Genomic DNA, 16,706 nt, shown 5'->3' on the forward strand with positions numbered 1-16,706 from the left:
ACTGTTCTATGTTCTATAAACTGTTCAAGGAAAAAGGGTAAAGAAACACCTGGATTATTTCAGAAGAAACAAACTACACACTCAATTGGTGGGATGGCCCAGCCCAGGTAAGCCTGACAGTGACGGGACTACGGATGAAAGTAATGTTATGGCAACAACCCCGAGGAAGAACCCAGAAATGTTCCACGGGGCACTGAGGAAGTTATCTACACGGATGCACGTTCACAAATCGACAGTGACATTCAATCCGAAGTTACCTCTGCTGCAGAAGCTCCCGTTAGTGAGTTACAATGCTCTTTAAGGATCGAGAAGCCTCCTGCCCGACGTATCTTATAAGAGACTGTGCTGAGACCCAGTTGTTGTATATTATTATAAATAGTTCCATTGTTATCTACATGTTTTAATCAGGGACATAAGGGGGTGAGTTCTCGGAGAATCATGTGACCTGATGGGCCAATTGGGCTGGAGCGTGTGAACCCCGGGGGGCTGGGAGGTGGTGAAGAGGTGGTGGTGCATAGTTGGTGAGGCTATTTTAGGGGCTGCTCACTGAGCTTTGAATAATAGCCCATTAACTGGGAACATCACCTAGCCACAGTGCCAGGAATAAATGTCAGAAAGCTTTTTGACACTTCCAAAGAGTTAGACTGAATAAGTGTGTTGGTGGGACAAGGTGCCTTGTTAGATTTAGGATGATAGAACATGAAGCCCATCAAATTTCCTTGGCTGGAATTTAATGCACTTCCTTGTGGTGAGTTGGGTGGCAAGGCGGGGATATTAAATCGGGTGGCCTGGTGGGGGACTGCCAGCTTCTGGCCTTTACCCCAATGAGGTCCATGGCAGGAAGGCCCCTTTTAATGGTCTTCCTGTTCTGCCACCAATTGAGGCCCTTAGGGCAGTTCTGAGGTTAAAGCCTGATCAAGGGGCACATCCCGTCATTGCTGTAATTAAGGTGAAGGAAGGCTGCGGGCGGGGAGGACTCACCATGCAGGGAACATGGTGAGGGCACCCCGGGTGCATGGACGTGCCACCAAGTCATTTCCCACTGCTCCCTGAGGTCAAGGCACACAACCCCCAGCAAGGCCAGAAAGCTTTGAGAATTTCCTTCCCTTCTTGCTCCCCCTGAACAGCCATGAGGCCCGGGCCCCAGTTCACACCTGTGTGACTCCCACCTGAGAGGGGCGGAGCATCGTAGAGGGGTGGAGCAGCCGGTGTCCAGCCCGTTAAATCGTAGTCGCTGGCGCACGTCGCGAACCTTGGTGCCACAGCCAGCGGGGGGGGGGGGGGGGAAGGGAAGGTGGAGCACCGCAATGGGATTGTCGCCTGGTGCCAACCCTGTTTGGTGCTCTACAGAACACCTCTCCGCCTGTTCGCAAACCTCATCTCCCCTGTTGTTCAATCCCGTTTGTCTTGTACCCTACCACACACCTTCACTTTCGTCCTTTTTGCCATCCTTCCCCATCCCTGCACTTTCCTGATGAAGGTAACCAACCTGAAAGGTCAAATCTGTTTCTCTCTCCACAGATGTTGCCTGACCCGCTGAAAGTTTCCAACATTCTCTGTTTTCCTTTCCACCTTCCAGCAGCTGCAGTATTTTGCCTTGCCGGATAACTCTGTGTTGTTAACCTTGGTCTGAATGCAGTTAATTCTTTCAAGTTTATTGTTACCACAAACAGCCTTATCGAATAAAGCCAGCATAAACAATTTAGAGTTTTTCCACTGGAACAGATCACAAAGAAACTCCAGCGCCGGCATTACATAAGAGTAACGTTGTATTGACGGATGTTGGTTGGGAACGTGCCTTCGACTTGATTGATAATATTCCCAACAGATGCAGAAGGTGCAAAGTTTGACCCCGCCCTGTGGCCCATACGCCCCCGCCCCCCCCTGCCCCGTGTCAGACTCACCATCTCATAGGCTAGGCCAGGGAAAGGCCATTCACCCAATGGCAGACTATTATTTTTATTAAGACATTTATATATATATATATATATATATATATATATTGTATTTTTACATTGAACACAACCAAAATGAGAACAAACAGGAAATTATTATCAGAGTGTTAATCAGCCTGATCATCGCTCCATGACATCATAGCGTTCTCCAAGGAAAGTTGGTGAAAACATAAACCAGCTGACTGCTCTCTGCAGTTCATTAATATAATGAATTGAGATCTCGTTAATGAAGTTCACTCTGTATTTTGCGCCTTCCGAATGCATGACATTTTTTGTAAAAGGGGAAAAGAAGTGATTACAATTTATTTGTAATTATAATTTTAGGCCTGGTCTTTTTAAAGTTTGTTTTGGGGCCTGGGGCACAGTTAGCACTGCTGATTCATGCCGCTGAGGACATTGGTTCGATCCCAACCCCCGGGTCACTGTCCATGTGGAGTTTGCACAGGGGCTGTTTAGCACAGGGCTAAATCGCTGGCTTTGAAAGCAGACCAAGGCAGGCCAGCAGCACGGTTCAATTCCCGTAACAGCCTCCCTGAACAGGCGCCGGAATGTGGCGACTAGGGGCTGTTCACAGTAACTTCATTTGAAGCCTACTTGTGACACTAAGCGATATTCATTTCATCTCATTTTTTCATTTTCATTCTCTCCGTGTCTGTGTGGGTCTCAACCCCACAACCCAAAGATGCGCAGGGTGGGTGGATTGACGACGCTAAATTGCCTGTTAATTGGGGGAAAAAAAATTGGTACTCTAAATCTTTCAAAAAAAGTTTGTTATACGGCCTAATTGTTATTTCGCAGTTGATTGTTTAGTTTGGATCCTTTTTGTAGTTGACTTCATCTAAATGCAGGTGATACCCATTTGTGGAGTGTTTATTTTAGCACCTGTTATTTTAATTATGCATTTGCGGATGATGCCAGGGGTGTTGAACTCTCATGAGAGGAGAAATAAAAAGAAGAGTGCTGGAAGAACGTGACAGGCCTGGCAGCCTCTGAGGAGAGAGAAACCGAGTTGTTGACATAGACCCAGCTCGATTTGTTTAGACAGACACATTGGGCTGCATTCTCCGCCACCCGTCGCCGGTAGCAGTGTCCCCAATCGTGGTGGAGAATCGGACGTCCAGGCACCAATCGATCACGATGCTCTGGCCCCCCCCCCCCCCCCATGCTGGAAGGGGGATCAGGGATCACGCCCATGCACCAGCGGGAGAATGGAAATGGATTAAAATGGGTCCTAAGAATCACTTCAGCGGCGCCGGTCCCAATTTCCGGCTAAACTGCCATTCTCCGCCCCCGCGCCAAACGCGATTTGGGTGCGGAGGCTCGGAGAATCCAGCCCCTGATTTCTGGTTCAGCACGCCAGCGAGATGCTCCTTTTTACTGGCTGGTCAATAGTGTTTCCCATTGTGGGGCAGCCCCATGCTGTTGGGAAACCCCCGGACTGCCAGCAAAAGGGAGAATCCCGTTGGCACAGAATCCAGCCCATAATCTCCCAAATGGAGAATTTCACCCAATGAAGCCATCTGAATGAATTAATTTATTTGAATGTATTATTATATTTTTAACATTTTATCCACTAGAACAAAAAGAGGCAGCACGGTAGCATTGTGGTTAGCACAATTGCTTCACAGCTCCAGGGTCCCAGGTTCGATTCCGGCTTGGGTCACTGTCTGTGCGGAGTCTGCACATCCTCCCCGTGTGTGCGTAGGTTTCCTCCCACAGTCCAAAGATGTGCAGGTTAGGTGGATTGGCCATGATAAATTGCCCTTAGTGTCCAAAATTGCCCTTAGTGTTGGTTGGGATTGCTGGGTTATGGGGATAGCGTGGAGGTGTTGACCTTGGGTAGGGTGCTCTTTCCACGAGCCGGTGCAGACTTGATGGGCCGAATGGCCTCCTTCTGCACTGTAAATTCTATGAAAAACTCATGCCATCCCAAACAAAAAATAGCACAAAGCAAAAACAATCCTCCACACCCTGACCCTCCCCTCCTCCCCCAAAAAGCTGGCGGTGACCAACTCTGAAGTACAGAATGAACATGCACCATCTTTTGTAGAACCCCTTGATCTCAAGGTGAACTTAACTTTCTCAAGGTACAGGAATTCCATTAAGTCACCCCAGCCACTCTGAGGCACAGGGTGGAGAAGCTGGCCTCCACCCCAACAGAACCCGCCTCTGAGCAATCAGCGAGGCTAAGGCTGAGACATCTACCCTCGTCTGTAGCTCCGGCTGGTTTGACACCCCAAATATGGCCCCCAGGGGATTGGGCTCCAAATCCATTCGCAAGATGGCCGACATGGTGCTGAAGAAAGAGCCCCAAAACCTCCCCAAGTCAGGACATGACCAAAACATGTGAACATGATTGGCCAGCCCCCTCCCACACCACTCACACTTATCTTCCACTCCCGCAAACAACCAGTTTAATTCCCATATCCTCCACCCACATGACCTTCACCCTGTTCCCACAGAACTCCACACATAGTCAACTCTGTCGGCAGACTAGCACTCGCTCCTTTTCTCCCAATATTCTTTCTTTGGGATTTCAACATCCTCTGGTGCCCACAATCCTTTTAGGACAAGTTTTCATTCAAGTTACCCCCCCCCCACCCAAATCCTGGATGAAAAGGGCCAAAAACGGAGGGCTCTAGCAGGAGCCACCAATTGTGCGACCTACACCGACACGTTGCCACTGGAATTCTGTCAAATCTGAATGTAATACAACTCTTGTTCATCCAGAAGAGCTAGCTTAATCACGATTTCTGAGAGTATAGTGCAGAGACGATTCAGACTCACTACCGAGACCTAGATATTACCCATGCTGGTGAAGGAGCTGGCCAGACCTTGATCTTTCGATGTGGATATCTTCTTCTCTGAGCCGATAGCTCAGGATAGTCCTGTTTGACCAGGGTGATTCAATCAAGTTCCATTGTCCTCTGAAACACACTTGTCTGACCAGCTATTAGCCCATTACAGAGTCTGATGGCCTGTTTGTTCATAGTTCGTCTTGCTGCAAAGTTGATCACTGTCTCAAAGTTACATATTCATAGCACAGTCTTTTGTCCATTGTGCAAAAGTGATAACTACTGTAATCACAAAATTACGTTGACTTGGGAGCTCTGGCAGACATCCAATATTGGTTCCAGTTAGGGCCTTATTATTAGTTCCTGTTTTCGGCCTATGTATCTTTGCTTGCTGTCAGCCTGCCTCCAATGCCACAGCGTGAACGTGTTGAGTCAAATGTGACTCTTCTTCAGAGCAGCTTCATTTCAGACTTCCTAACATCTAAGAAGTATTTAGATGTGCAACAGGGCTGGTTTAGCTCAGTGAGTTAGCCAGCTGTTTTGTCATGAAGAACAAGGCCAGCAGCGCGGGTTCAATTCCCGTACCAGCTTACCCGAACAGGCGCCGGAATGTGGCAACTAGGCTTTTCACAGTAACCTCATACTTGTGACAATAAAAGATTATTATCATTATTTGCGATGCCAAAGCATACAAGCTATGAGCCAATTGCTGGAAAATGGGATTAGAATAATTAAGTGGTTGCTTTTGACTAGACGCTGACACATTGGGCTGAAGGCCTTTTCTGTGTTGTAGAGCTCTGTGACTCCACATAAATGCAAGTTGTTGCTGTTTGCGGAGACTACTGAATGCTGGAAGGGAACATTGGATCAGTACGTGAAAAGGAGGATGACACAAGGTTATGCTTAAAGTATTTGGTGGCTGGCAATCACCCGTAGAGCAGCAAAGGGGTGGAGAGGCATGACCTGCTCCTCCACGTCTCAAACTCCCTAACCAGTGTGGGAGGAATAATGGAACTCTTTAAGAGAGTTTGGAGCCTTCTCAGGTTACAAACTCAACCTGAGAAAGAGGAAAATCCTCCCATGAAGCCCCGAGGGCGGGAACCTGAGCTGGGGAGGCCAACGTTCAAGTTAGCCCAAACCAAATTCTGATACCTGGGGATCTAAATAGCCCTCCACTGGACACAAATCCAAAAATAGAGCCTGGTAGAGGAGGTAAAGAGGGACCTGCGGATGTGGGACTCATTTCCTCTGTCACTGGTGGGGAGAGTGCAAAACTTGCTGCCTAGGTTCCTCTTCCTGTACAGATCCCTCCCGATCTTCATTCCCGAGGTCTTCTTCACCAAAGTACCCAAATTATCTGATGGTGTTTGTGTGGGGAGGGAAGAAGCCAAGGCTCCTAAAGAGCGTACTACAGACAAGGGATAGGGGGGGGCAGGGGGAGAGGGGAGGGTGCTGGCCCTCCCGAACCTCCTATTCTACCACTGGGCAGCGACCACAGAAAAAGTACAGAGATGGGTTGAAGAGCTGGGTGTGGAGGGAGTAAAAACGGAGGAGAGCTCCTATACGGGGCCATCCCTCCGACCACTGGCCACAGCCTAAAGAACAAAGAACAAAGAAAAGTACAGCACAGGAACCGGTCCTTTGGCCCTCCAAGCCCGTGCCGACAATGCTGCCTGTCTAAACTAAAATCTTCTACACTTCCTGGGTCCGTATCCCTCTATTCTCATCCTATTCATGTATTTGTCAAGATGCCCCTTAAATGTCACTATCGTCCCTGCTTCCACCACCTCCTCCGGCAGCGTGTTCCCACTACCCTCTGTGTAAAAAACTTGCCTCATATATCCCCTCTAAACCTTGCCCCTCGCACCTTAAACCTATGCCTAGTAATTGACCCCTCTACCCTGGGAAAAAGTCTCCGACTATCTACTGTGTCTGTGCCCTTCATAATTTTGTAGACCTCTATCAGGTCGCCCCTCCACCTCCGTCGTTCCAGTGAGAACAAACCGAGTTTATTCAACCGCTCCTCATAGCTAATGCCCTCCATACCAGGCAACATTCTGGTAAATCTCTTCTGCACCCTCTCCAAAACCTCCACATCCTTCTGGTAGCGTGGCGACCAGAATTGAACACTATACTCCAAGTGTGGCCTAACTAATGTTCTGTACAGCTGCAACATGACTTGCCAATTCTTATACTCAATGCCCCGGCCAATGAAGACAAGCATATCGCATGCCTTCTTGACTACCTTCTCCACCTGTGTTGCCCCTTTCAGTGACCTGTGGACCTGTACACTTAGATCTCTCTGACTGTCAGTACTCTTGAGGGGTTCTACCATTCACTGTATATTCCCTACCTGCATTAAACCTTCCAAAATGCATTACCTCACATTTATCTGGATTAAACTCCATCTGCCATCTCTCCGCCCAAGTCTCCAAACAATCTAAATCCTGCTCTATCCTCTGACAGTCCTCATCGCTATCCGCAATTCCACCACCCTTTGTGTTGTCTGCAAACTTACTAATCAGACCAGTTACATTTTCCTCCAAATCATTTATATATACTATGAACAGCAAAGGTCCCAGCACTGATCCCTGCGGAACACCACTAGTCACTACCCTCCAATCAGAAAAGCACCCTTCTATTGCTACTCTCTGACTTCTATGACCTAGCCAGTTCTGTATCCATCTTGCCAGCTCACCCCTGACCCCGTGTGACTTCACCTTTTGTACCAGTCTACCATGAGGGACCTTGTCAAAGGCCTGACTGAAATGCATATAGACAACATCCACTGCCCTACCTGCATCAATCATCTTTGTGATCTCCTCGAAAAACTCTCTATCACGTTAGTGAGACACGACCTCCCCTTCACAAAACCATGCTGCCTCTCGCTAATATGTCCATTTGCTTCCAAATGGGAGTAGATCCTGTCTCGAAGAATTCTCCCCAGTTATTTCCCTAACAACTGACATGAGGCACACCGGCCTGTAGTTCCCTGAATTATCCTTGCTACCCTTCATAAACAAAGGAACAACATTGGCTATTCTCCAGTCCTCCGGGACATCACCTGAAGACAGTGAAGATCCAAAGATTTCTGTCAAGGCCTCGGCAATTTCCTTCAGTATTCTGGGGTAGATCCCATCAGGCCCTGGGGACTTATCTACCGTAATATTTTCCAAGACGCCCAACACTTCGTCTTTTTGTATCTCAATGTGACCCAAGCTATCTACACACCCTTCTACACAGTCAACATCCACCAATTCCTTCTCTTGGATGAATACTGATGCAAAGTATAGTCTCACTCCCATTGCCCCCCCAGCACTCAAGAAGCCTGGTGGTAGTAGCAACGCTGAGAATGTGGAACCAACTTGGAACCACTTTAGTCTGGTTGCAATGTCCACCATGGCCCCCATCTGCAAGAACCATAAATTTACCTCCATGACAATGTGCACCTCCCTTAATGTGTGGAGACTGGACGAAGGAATACTGATGGTAGTGGGCCTACACGTAGTGGCAGGGCAGCGACCTTGGGGGAGCTAACAGACAAGTTCCAACTCCCGAAAGGGAATGAGCTCTGATACATACAGATAAGGAACTTCCTCCACAAGGAGACGGCAACTTTCCCCCAGCTACCAGGACACTCCCTACTGGACAGACCTCTGACCACAGGCAGCTGTGCAAACATGTATGGTTGACTACTGGAGGAGGTACGGTCACCATGAGGCAAAGGAGAAGTGGAAGGAAGAACTGGGGCGGATAGGGGGTGGGGACTCTGTGTCCAAGCTCTGGAGAGGGCGAACTCTATCTCCTCAAACACAGGGCTGAGCCTAATGCAACTTAAGGTAGTGCTCAGGGTGCACTTAACCAGAACATGCAGGTGCGGGTTCTTCCCAGGGATAGAGGACAAATATGAATGATGCCAGGGAGGCCTGGCTAACCACACCCACATATTCTGGTCATGCCCAGACTTGTCGGATACTGGACCACCTTTTTCAAGGTCATGTCCAAGGTTGTGGAGGTAAAGGTGGAGTCATGCACATTGGTGGTGGTATTCGGGGTGTCAGAACAGCCAGAATGGGGAGAGGGGCAGGCTCCCGAGCCTTTACCTCCCTGGTCTCCCGCTGGAGACTCCTGCTTAGCTGGAGACCAGCCGCGCCACCCAAGGCCGCAGACTGGCTGTCCGACTTGAAAATGAAAATCGCTTATTGCCACAAGTAGGCTTCAATGAAGTTACTGTGAAAAGCCCCTAGTCGCCACATTCCGGCGCCTGTTCGGGGAGGCTGTTACGGGAATTGAACCGTGCTGCTGGCCTGCCTTGGTCTGCTTTCAAAGCCAGTGATTTAGCCCAGTGTGTTAAACAGCCCCTAGACTTGGCAGAATTCCTTAAATTGGAAAAAATAAAATTTGCCGTTCGTGGATCGGAGGAAGGCTTTCCACAGCATATGGAGGCCAATCACCAGCCTGTTCCAAGACCTGTTTGTGACCAGCAACAAATAGGATAGGGGGGGAAGAAGGGGAGTGTGGGAGGATCGAAATGGACAACGGAAGAAGAAAGGAAAGGGGAGGCGGAGGGGAAGAGGGGCGTACGTAGAGGATGGGGGTGACAGTGGGGAGGACATCAAGCAAAACACAGGGGCAAACACGGAGCCAGAAGGGGCAAGTAGCGGGTCGCGACTACAACACCAATGCCCAGGCACACCCGTTTGATGCCAAACGGGTCCCCTGGTATGTTGCAATACCAGGACGAAGCATATAGATCATTAAATAGGACGGTTGCAGCAACTGATCACTGGGGGCACATAAATAAGGATCCCACAACTGTACATATATTACTCTTGGATATATATTTGTTTGTTTGTATTGTTTTTCTTTCTTTTTATATGCCCATTTTTGTAGTTTCTCTTTACTGTTGTGTGATTGCCTGTGTGAATGTTGTTATAAATAAATGTAAAGCCAATGAAAATATATTTTTAATAAAGTGTGTTTTGTGGCAGGGTTTATTTTGCATTTCTTGAGCAAAGCATTAACGGAGGCACGAATGGCCTCTTCCTGTACTATAAGCCTCTGATACAATGTGTGAGGATTTCCGGCCTTTCCTGCTGACAGGATCTTCCAGTCTCGCTGATGGAACATTGTTGGGCCCTCTAAACAGTTTGCCAGCTTATCCGAGTTTTGCAGGCCAGCAAATATGCGCGAGAGAGCAGTACCTGGTAGCTAGTCCTCAAAGACATACCTAACGATGGAAATGTTTGCCTTGGAGGCAATACAGCAAAGGTTTATTCAATTGGTTCCTGGAAGGGAAGGTTGCTATGGTGAGAGACTGAGAAAATTGGGCTCATACTCCCAAGGCGTCTAGGAGAATGAGAGCTACTTTACAAGATTCTGAAGATTTTTAACCAGGTAGACACTGAGAGGTTGGTTCCAGCGGCTGGGGAATATCAAACGCAGGCTCACGGTTGTAGGACAAGAGTTAATTATTTAGCACGAAGAAGAAGCAACTTTTCTTTTCACTCCGGGTTGTGGATGGTTGCATTTCATTGCCCCAGAGGTTGTGAATGCTCCATCATTGAATATATTAAAGGCCGAGATGTGGCAGGGTTCTGATTCTCTCGGAGAGATGAGGAATATGAGGAGCATGATCGTATCGAATGGTGGAGCAGGCTCGAGATTGCACGGTCAACCTATTTACCTTTTTATGTTAACGTCGCCAACACATTGGGGAGTGAGCACTGATAGGAAGGTGGTAGAAAGTGGTTTCACTTGATATAGAAACATAGGAGCGACAGGAGGCCACTCAGCCCTCCGAATCTGCTCCACCATTCATTCTGATCATGACTGAACATCCAACTCTGATCCTGCCTTCTGCCATATCATTTGTTCCCCTCCACCCCAAGTGCTAACTGCTATATCTAACTGCTTTTTGTAAACATACACTGTTTTGGCCTAAATTGCTTTCTGTGGTAGCAACTTCCACATCTCGCCCACTCTCTGGATAACAAAATTTCTCCTCATCTCATTCCTAAATTGTCTACACTGTATCCTCAGACTGTGCCCCCTGGTTGTGGACACCATCATCGGGAACATCCTTCCTGCATCCACCTTGTCTAATCCTGTTTGAATGTTATAAGTCTCTGAGATTTCCCCCCCCCCCCCCCCACATTCTGCTGAACACCAGCGAATACAGCCTTAACCAACTCAATCTCTCCTCATACGTCAGTCCTGCCATTCAAGGAATCAGTCTGGTAAACCTTCTCTGCACTCCCTCTAGAGCAAGAACATCCTTCCTCCGATAAGGAGAACTAAACTGCGCACAATACTCCAGGTGTGGCCTAACCAAGGTCCTGTATCATTGCAGTAAAACATCCTTGCTCCTTTACTTGAATCCTATCGCTATGAAGGCCAGCAAACAATTTGCTGCCTTTACCACCTGCTGTACTTGCATGCTTACCTTCAGCGACTGGTGTACGAGGATGCCCAGGTCTCGTTGCACATACTCATCTCCTAATTTATGGCCATTCAGAATAATCTGCCTTCCTGTTTTTGCTACTAAAGTGGGTATCACTCTGCTGCACTTAAATACTGTCCCTGCTAACATTGAACTGTTGTGGTAAATGTGATATTATCATAAATGTAAGAACTGCAAGGGTTAATGAAATGTCTAGATCAACCACTAGAGGGAGCCAGAGTTACAACTATATAAGGCATTGATGCTAAGCGTTGGGGTGGAAGAAGTTAAGGAGATAGCGAGAGTACAGACTGAAGGAAAGATAATGTGAGTGGCAGCAGATCATAGTTAATATAATAGTGTAGTGATTAGTAGTAGATGAGTGTAGATTATATGTTAATTATCAACTGTGTATTATGTGGAAGTAAGTGTTGAATCCAATTAAGTAGTGTTGATAAATTTAGAAGCTATTTGTGGTCTTTGTGAACACTACGCCAACCATCCTGAATTTAGCAACACAAAGAACACCACAGTAAATTTGGAGGGGTTTCTTTGTTTCATTTTGAGCTCGCACCCCAGAAATCCTCAATCCATCTGGATAGCATGGTAGCATAGTGGTTTGCACTGCTGCCTCATAGCACTAAGGACCCAGGTTCAATTCCGGCCTTGGGTGACTGTGTAGAGCTTGAACATTCTTTCGTGCCCGTGTGGGTTTCCTCTGGGTGCTCCGATTTCTTCCTACAGTCATAATGATTCAAGATGGCACCGGAGCATGGCCACTCTCTGTGAGCCCACTCAACCAGACTCCTTTCTTTTCTCTCTTATCACCATTCTGACCTACTAAAACTCTTTTAGTCTGCCGATTATCCTTTTGTCTATTATGTACATACTATGTACGTTCCCTTGGCTGCAGAAAATTACTTTTCACTGTACTTCGGTACAATCAATCCAATCAGTCCAAAGATGTGCAGTTTGGGTGGATTGGCCATGCTAAATTGCCCCTTAGTGTCCAAAGATATAGGGTTATGGGGGTAGGGTGGGGAATTAGGCTCTTCAGGGGGTCGTTGGGCTGTGGGCAGCACAGTAGCACAAGTGGATAGCACTGTGGCTTCACAGCGCCAAGGCCCCAGGTTCGATTCCCCGCTGGGTCACTGTGTGTGCGGAGTCTGCACGTTATCCCTGTGTCTGCGTGGGCTTCCTCTGGGTGCTCCGGTTTCCTCCTACAGTCCAAAGACGTGCAGGTTAGGTGGATTGGCCAAGATAAATTGCCCTTAGTGACCAAAAAGGTTAGGAGCGGTTATTGGGTTACGGGGATAAGGTGGAAGTGAGGGCTTAAGTGGGTCGGTGCAGACTCGATGGGCCGATTGGCCTCCTTCTGCACTATTCGCAACTGTTCTATGTTCTGCACTGTAGGATGATTCAATGATCTTACTGAATGGCGCAACAATTTCAGATCTCCATCTGCCAAATATGATTTTCTTTTGGTATCATGTACAATCTCGTTTGTTTTATGATGAGCATGGGAGTGGGGGAAACAAAAGTGAATCTAGAAAGGTAGTGTATGACAAATAATGTTTGACAAATTTATTATTAGTTTGAGAAGCAACAAGAAACTGTGGATAAAGGAGAACCTGAAGATGTGATGTACTTGGATTTCCAAAAGGCATTTGATAAGGTACTGCATCAGAAGTCACTTCACGAAATAAGAGCTCATGGTGTACCGGTAACAAATTAGCATGAATAGAGGATTGGTTAGTTAACAGGAAGCAGAGACCTGAAATAAATGGGCCAGTTTCAGGTTGGCAAGCTGTAACTAGTGGAATGCCCCAGCGATCAGTGCTGAGGCCTCAACTATTCGCAATCTATATCAATGACTTGGATGAAGGAACCAAAAGTATAATTGCTAAATTTGCTGATTACACAAAGATAGGGGTGGCAGGCTGTCAAGAGGATGTAAGGAGTCTGCAAAAGGATGTAGAAAGGTTAGGTGAGCAGGCAGAACATTTGGCAGATGGAGTACAATGTGGGAAAATGTGACCTTTGGCAAGAAGATGTGCAAGGTAGGTGGATTATCCACGCTAAATTGCCCCTTAATAGGAAAAAATGAATTGGGTAATGTAAAGTTATTTTAAGAAGAGAAAAACAACATATTATGGCCAAAACACTCCGGCCCTTCTCATTGATGAAATCTTCCGGCCCCGATGACAGCCCCCCCCCCCCCCCCACCCACCTTCCTGTCGGTTCCCTGGTAATGGAGGTTACGAACAATGAGAAAACCCATTGACAGCGACAGGACCTGAAGATCATGCCACCGGCCAATTGTGGGCCGCCACTGCCAGGGCACAACATGTCGGGCTGGATTGTCGGTAGCCTGACGCCGAAATTGTGATCGGCGATCGGGTGGAGAATGGATTCCGACGGCGGAATCGGGGCCGGCTCCGGTTTGACACCGGTCCGCATGTTCGCCCCCTCCAAACCGGTGTTATCATGACGCGCGCTGCATGCCGTTTCAACACTATTTCTGTGTCATCGTCCGCCCTACCTGCGATGCTCTACTCCCGATGGGCCGCGTTCCCGACGGCGCAGGCCGCGTGTGGTCCCAAGCGTTCGGGAACCCGGCGTGATGGGTGGGGACAGTGTCGCCACACTCAACTGGGATCTGTGCAGCTGGCCGGGGCTGATTCTGCTTGGGCTGGGGGGACTGGTGGGGGATGGCCAGGGGGTGGGCTGTGGGGGCGGTTGTGTAAGGGTCGCGCATGGCCGGAGCCATGTTTTATGGTGCGACCAGTGCAAGGCGTCAGCTGTGCGCATGCGCGGCCCATTCTCCGGCTGTTTTTGGCGCGATCCACGGGAGTTTCACTCGGCACCGGTGCTAGCCCCTCACCGGTACCGGAATCGGTGAGGGTTTCGCGCCGATGTTCCTGTCTTGAAAGGCAACATGTGCTCTGCTGGCGTCAACACATAGTCTTAGAAAGAGAGAATCCAGCCCGTTGTGCGTGTGGGTGTGCAGAAGATCCCACCTTATTTTGATGGAGGAAGACTGCAGAACTCTGCAGTCCAGAAAGGTTTGGGCAGATTGAATCACACAAAGTTAGCATTCAGGTACAGCAAGTCATAGGGAATATTGACGTTTATTGCAAGGGGAATGGAATATAAAAGTAGGGATGTTTTGCTACAGTTCTACAGGGCCTTGGTGAGACCACATCTGGAACACTGTTCAGCTTTGGTCTCCTTACTGAAGAAATGATATAACTGCATAATCAGCAGTTAAGAGAAGGTTCACTCGACTGATTCCTGGGATGAGGAATGTTTGAACAGGCTGGGCTGTACCCATTGGAGTGCAGAAGAATGAGAGGTGATCTTATTGGAACAAAAAGAGCCCGAGGGCACTTGGCAGGATGGACGCTGACTGAATGTTTTCCCTTTTAAAACCTTTATTATTGTCACAAGTAGGCTTATATTAACCTTGCAATGAAGTTACTGTGAAAATCCCCTAGTCACCACATTCCGGCGCCTGTTCGGGTATAGTGAGGGAGAATTCGGAATGTCCACATTACCTAACAGCATGTCTTTCAGGATTTGTGGGAGGAAACCGGAGCACCCGGAGGAAACCCACGCAGACATGGGGAGAACGTGCAAACTCCACACAGACAGTGACCCAAGCCAGGAACCGAACCTGGGACCCAGGCGCTGCGAAGCAACAGTGCTAACTAGTGTGCTACCACCTTGGGGTCAAGATTAGAACTAAGGGGTTTAAAAGGGGGTTTCCCATTTAAGAAGACGAGTAGAATGTTTTTCTCAAGAGGATTGTTAGCCGGACCTGTCTTCCCCAGAAAGCAGTGGAGGCAGGGTCATTGAATATAGTTAAGGCCAAATTAAAAATATTCTTGATTAACAAGGGAGTTAAAAATTACAGCGGCGGACATGGAGGTAGAATTGAGGGCATTATGAGATCAGCCATGATCTTATTAACTATCGGAGCCTGCTCTGAATTTGCATGTTGGTATGTGTGAAGATGTACCTCACGAGGCTTCTGAAGTTGAAGAAACATATTTTATTTACAAATTTGCTACATCTGGTGTATGCCTTGAGCTGGTCCATGGTACACTTTCCTGTTGTGTTATGTACTCTGGGATAACACAGGCTGCAACTCGATGCAACTTTGACCAAAAGATACTCCAGACTTTGAAGTAAGTTCAGTGTGATTTATTGAACCATTAGCACAGTTCTCTGAGTTTGATTCTCCTGCTAATCTTGCTATAGTAGCTCAGTCTAATTAACCAGTCTGCTCTAAGCCACGTGGTGGGTGTGATGCTTCTGATCTGCCCCTGTCCGATGCTTCTGATCTGCCCCTGTCCTTCTCTCAAGTCTCGCCTGTGGAAAGTGAAAGAGCATGTGTGCCCTGTCCTTTTATATATGGGTTTTGTAATGCCCCCTTGTGGTAGTGTCACCTCTGGGTGTCTTGACTGCCCATTGGTCGTGTCCTATTCTATGTGTTCATTAGCTGTATGTCTGCATGTCATGACATCTTCGGTGCTCCCTCTAGTGTTTACTTAGTAGTAGTGCATTTACATTAACCCCTTGTGTATATACAGTGATGCATATCACCACATCCCCCCCTTTTTCCGTGTTACATATTTTCTGTACAGTGTTAAAGAAAAAATTGAACAAAAACAGGTAAATAAGTGGTGACATGTACAAGTTATGATGACTGTGATGACGATACTTTTATGTCATCATTGGCTACAAGAATAGTGCCAGAGGACTGGAGGATAGCAAATGTGGTCCCTTTGTTCAAAAAGGGGAGCAGAGACAACCCCGGCAACTATAGACCGGTGAGCCTCACGTCTGTAGTGGGTAAAGTCTTGGAGGGGATTATAAGAGACAAGATTTATAATCATCTAGATAGGAATAATATGATCAGGGATAGTCAGCATGGCTTTGTGAAGGGTAGGTCATGCCTCACAAACCTTATCGAGTTCTTTGAGAAGGTGACTGAACAGGTAGACGAGGGTAGAGCAGTTGATGTGGTGTATATGGATTTCAGTAAAGCGTTTGATAAGGTTCCCCACGGTAGGCTATTGCAGAAAATACGAAGGCTGGGGATTGAGGGTGATTTAGAGATGTGAATCAGAAATTGGCTAGCTGAAAGAAGACAGAGGGTGGTGGGAAATGTTCAGAACCGAGTTCAGTTACAAGTGGCGTACCACAAGGATCTGTTCTGGGGCCGTTGCTGTTTGTCATTTTTATCAACGACCTAGAGGAGGGCGCAGAAGGGTGGGTGAGTAAATTTGCAGACGACACTAAAGTCGGTGGTGTTGTCGACAGTGCGGAAGGATGTAGCAGGTTACAGAGGGACATAGATAAGCTGCAGAACTGGGCTGAGAGGTGGCAAATGGAGTTTAATGTAGAGAAGTGTGAGGTGATTCACTTTGGAAGGAATAACGGGAATGCAGAATATTTAGCTAATGGTAAAGTTCTTGGAAGTGTGGATGAGCAGAGGGATCTAGGTGT

The 16,706-nt window shown here is 47.7% G+C and overlaps 1 protein-coding gene across 5 annotated transcripts in view; it reads left to right on the forward strand.

Annotated features, from left to right (window-relative positions):
• st3gal4 (ST3 beta-galactoside alpha-2,3-sialyltransferase 4) overlaps window positions 1-16,706 on the forward strand; it is a 189,011-nt gene that overhangs the window by 91,070 nt on the left and 81,235 nt on the right. Inside the window, exon 3 of one of the 5 annotated variants that reach the window (XM_072486803.1) lies at window positions 12,787-12,867. The exons of the other annotated variants lie outside the window; for them this stretch is intronic. The gene's annotated coding sequence lies outside the window, so the exon portion shown is untranslated. The remainder of the gene's footprint in view (window positions 1-12,786; window positions 12,868-16,706) is intronic. 5 annotated transcript variants of the gene reach the window in all.

This window comes from Scyliorhinus torazame, chromosome 21, assembly GCF_047496885.1.
Source record: "Scyliorhinus torazame isolate Kashiwa2021f chromosome 21, sScyTor2.1, whole genome shotgun sequence".
Taxonomy (NCBI): Eukaryota; Metazoa; Chordata; class Chondrichthyes; order Carcharhiniformes; family Scyliorhinidae; genus Scyliorhinus; species Scyliorhinus torazame.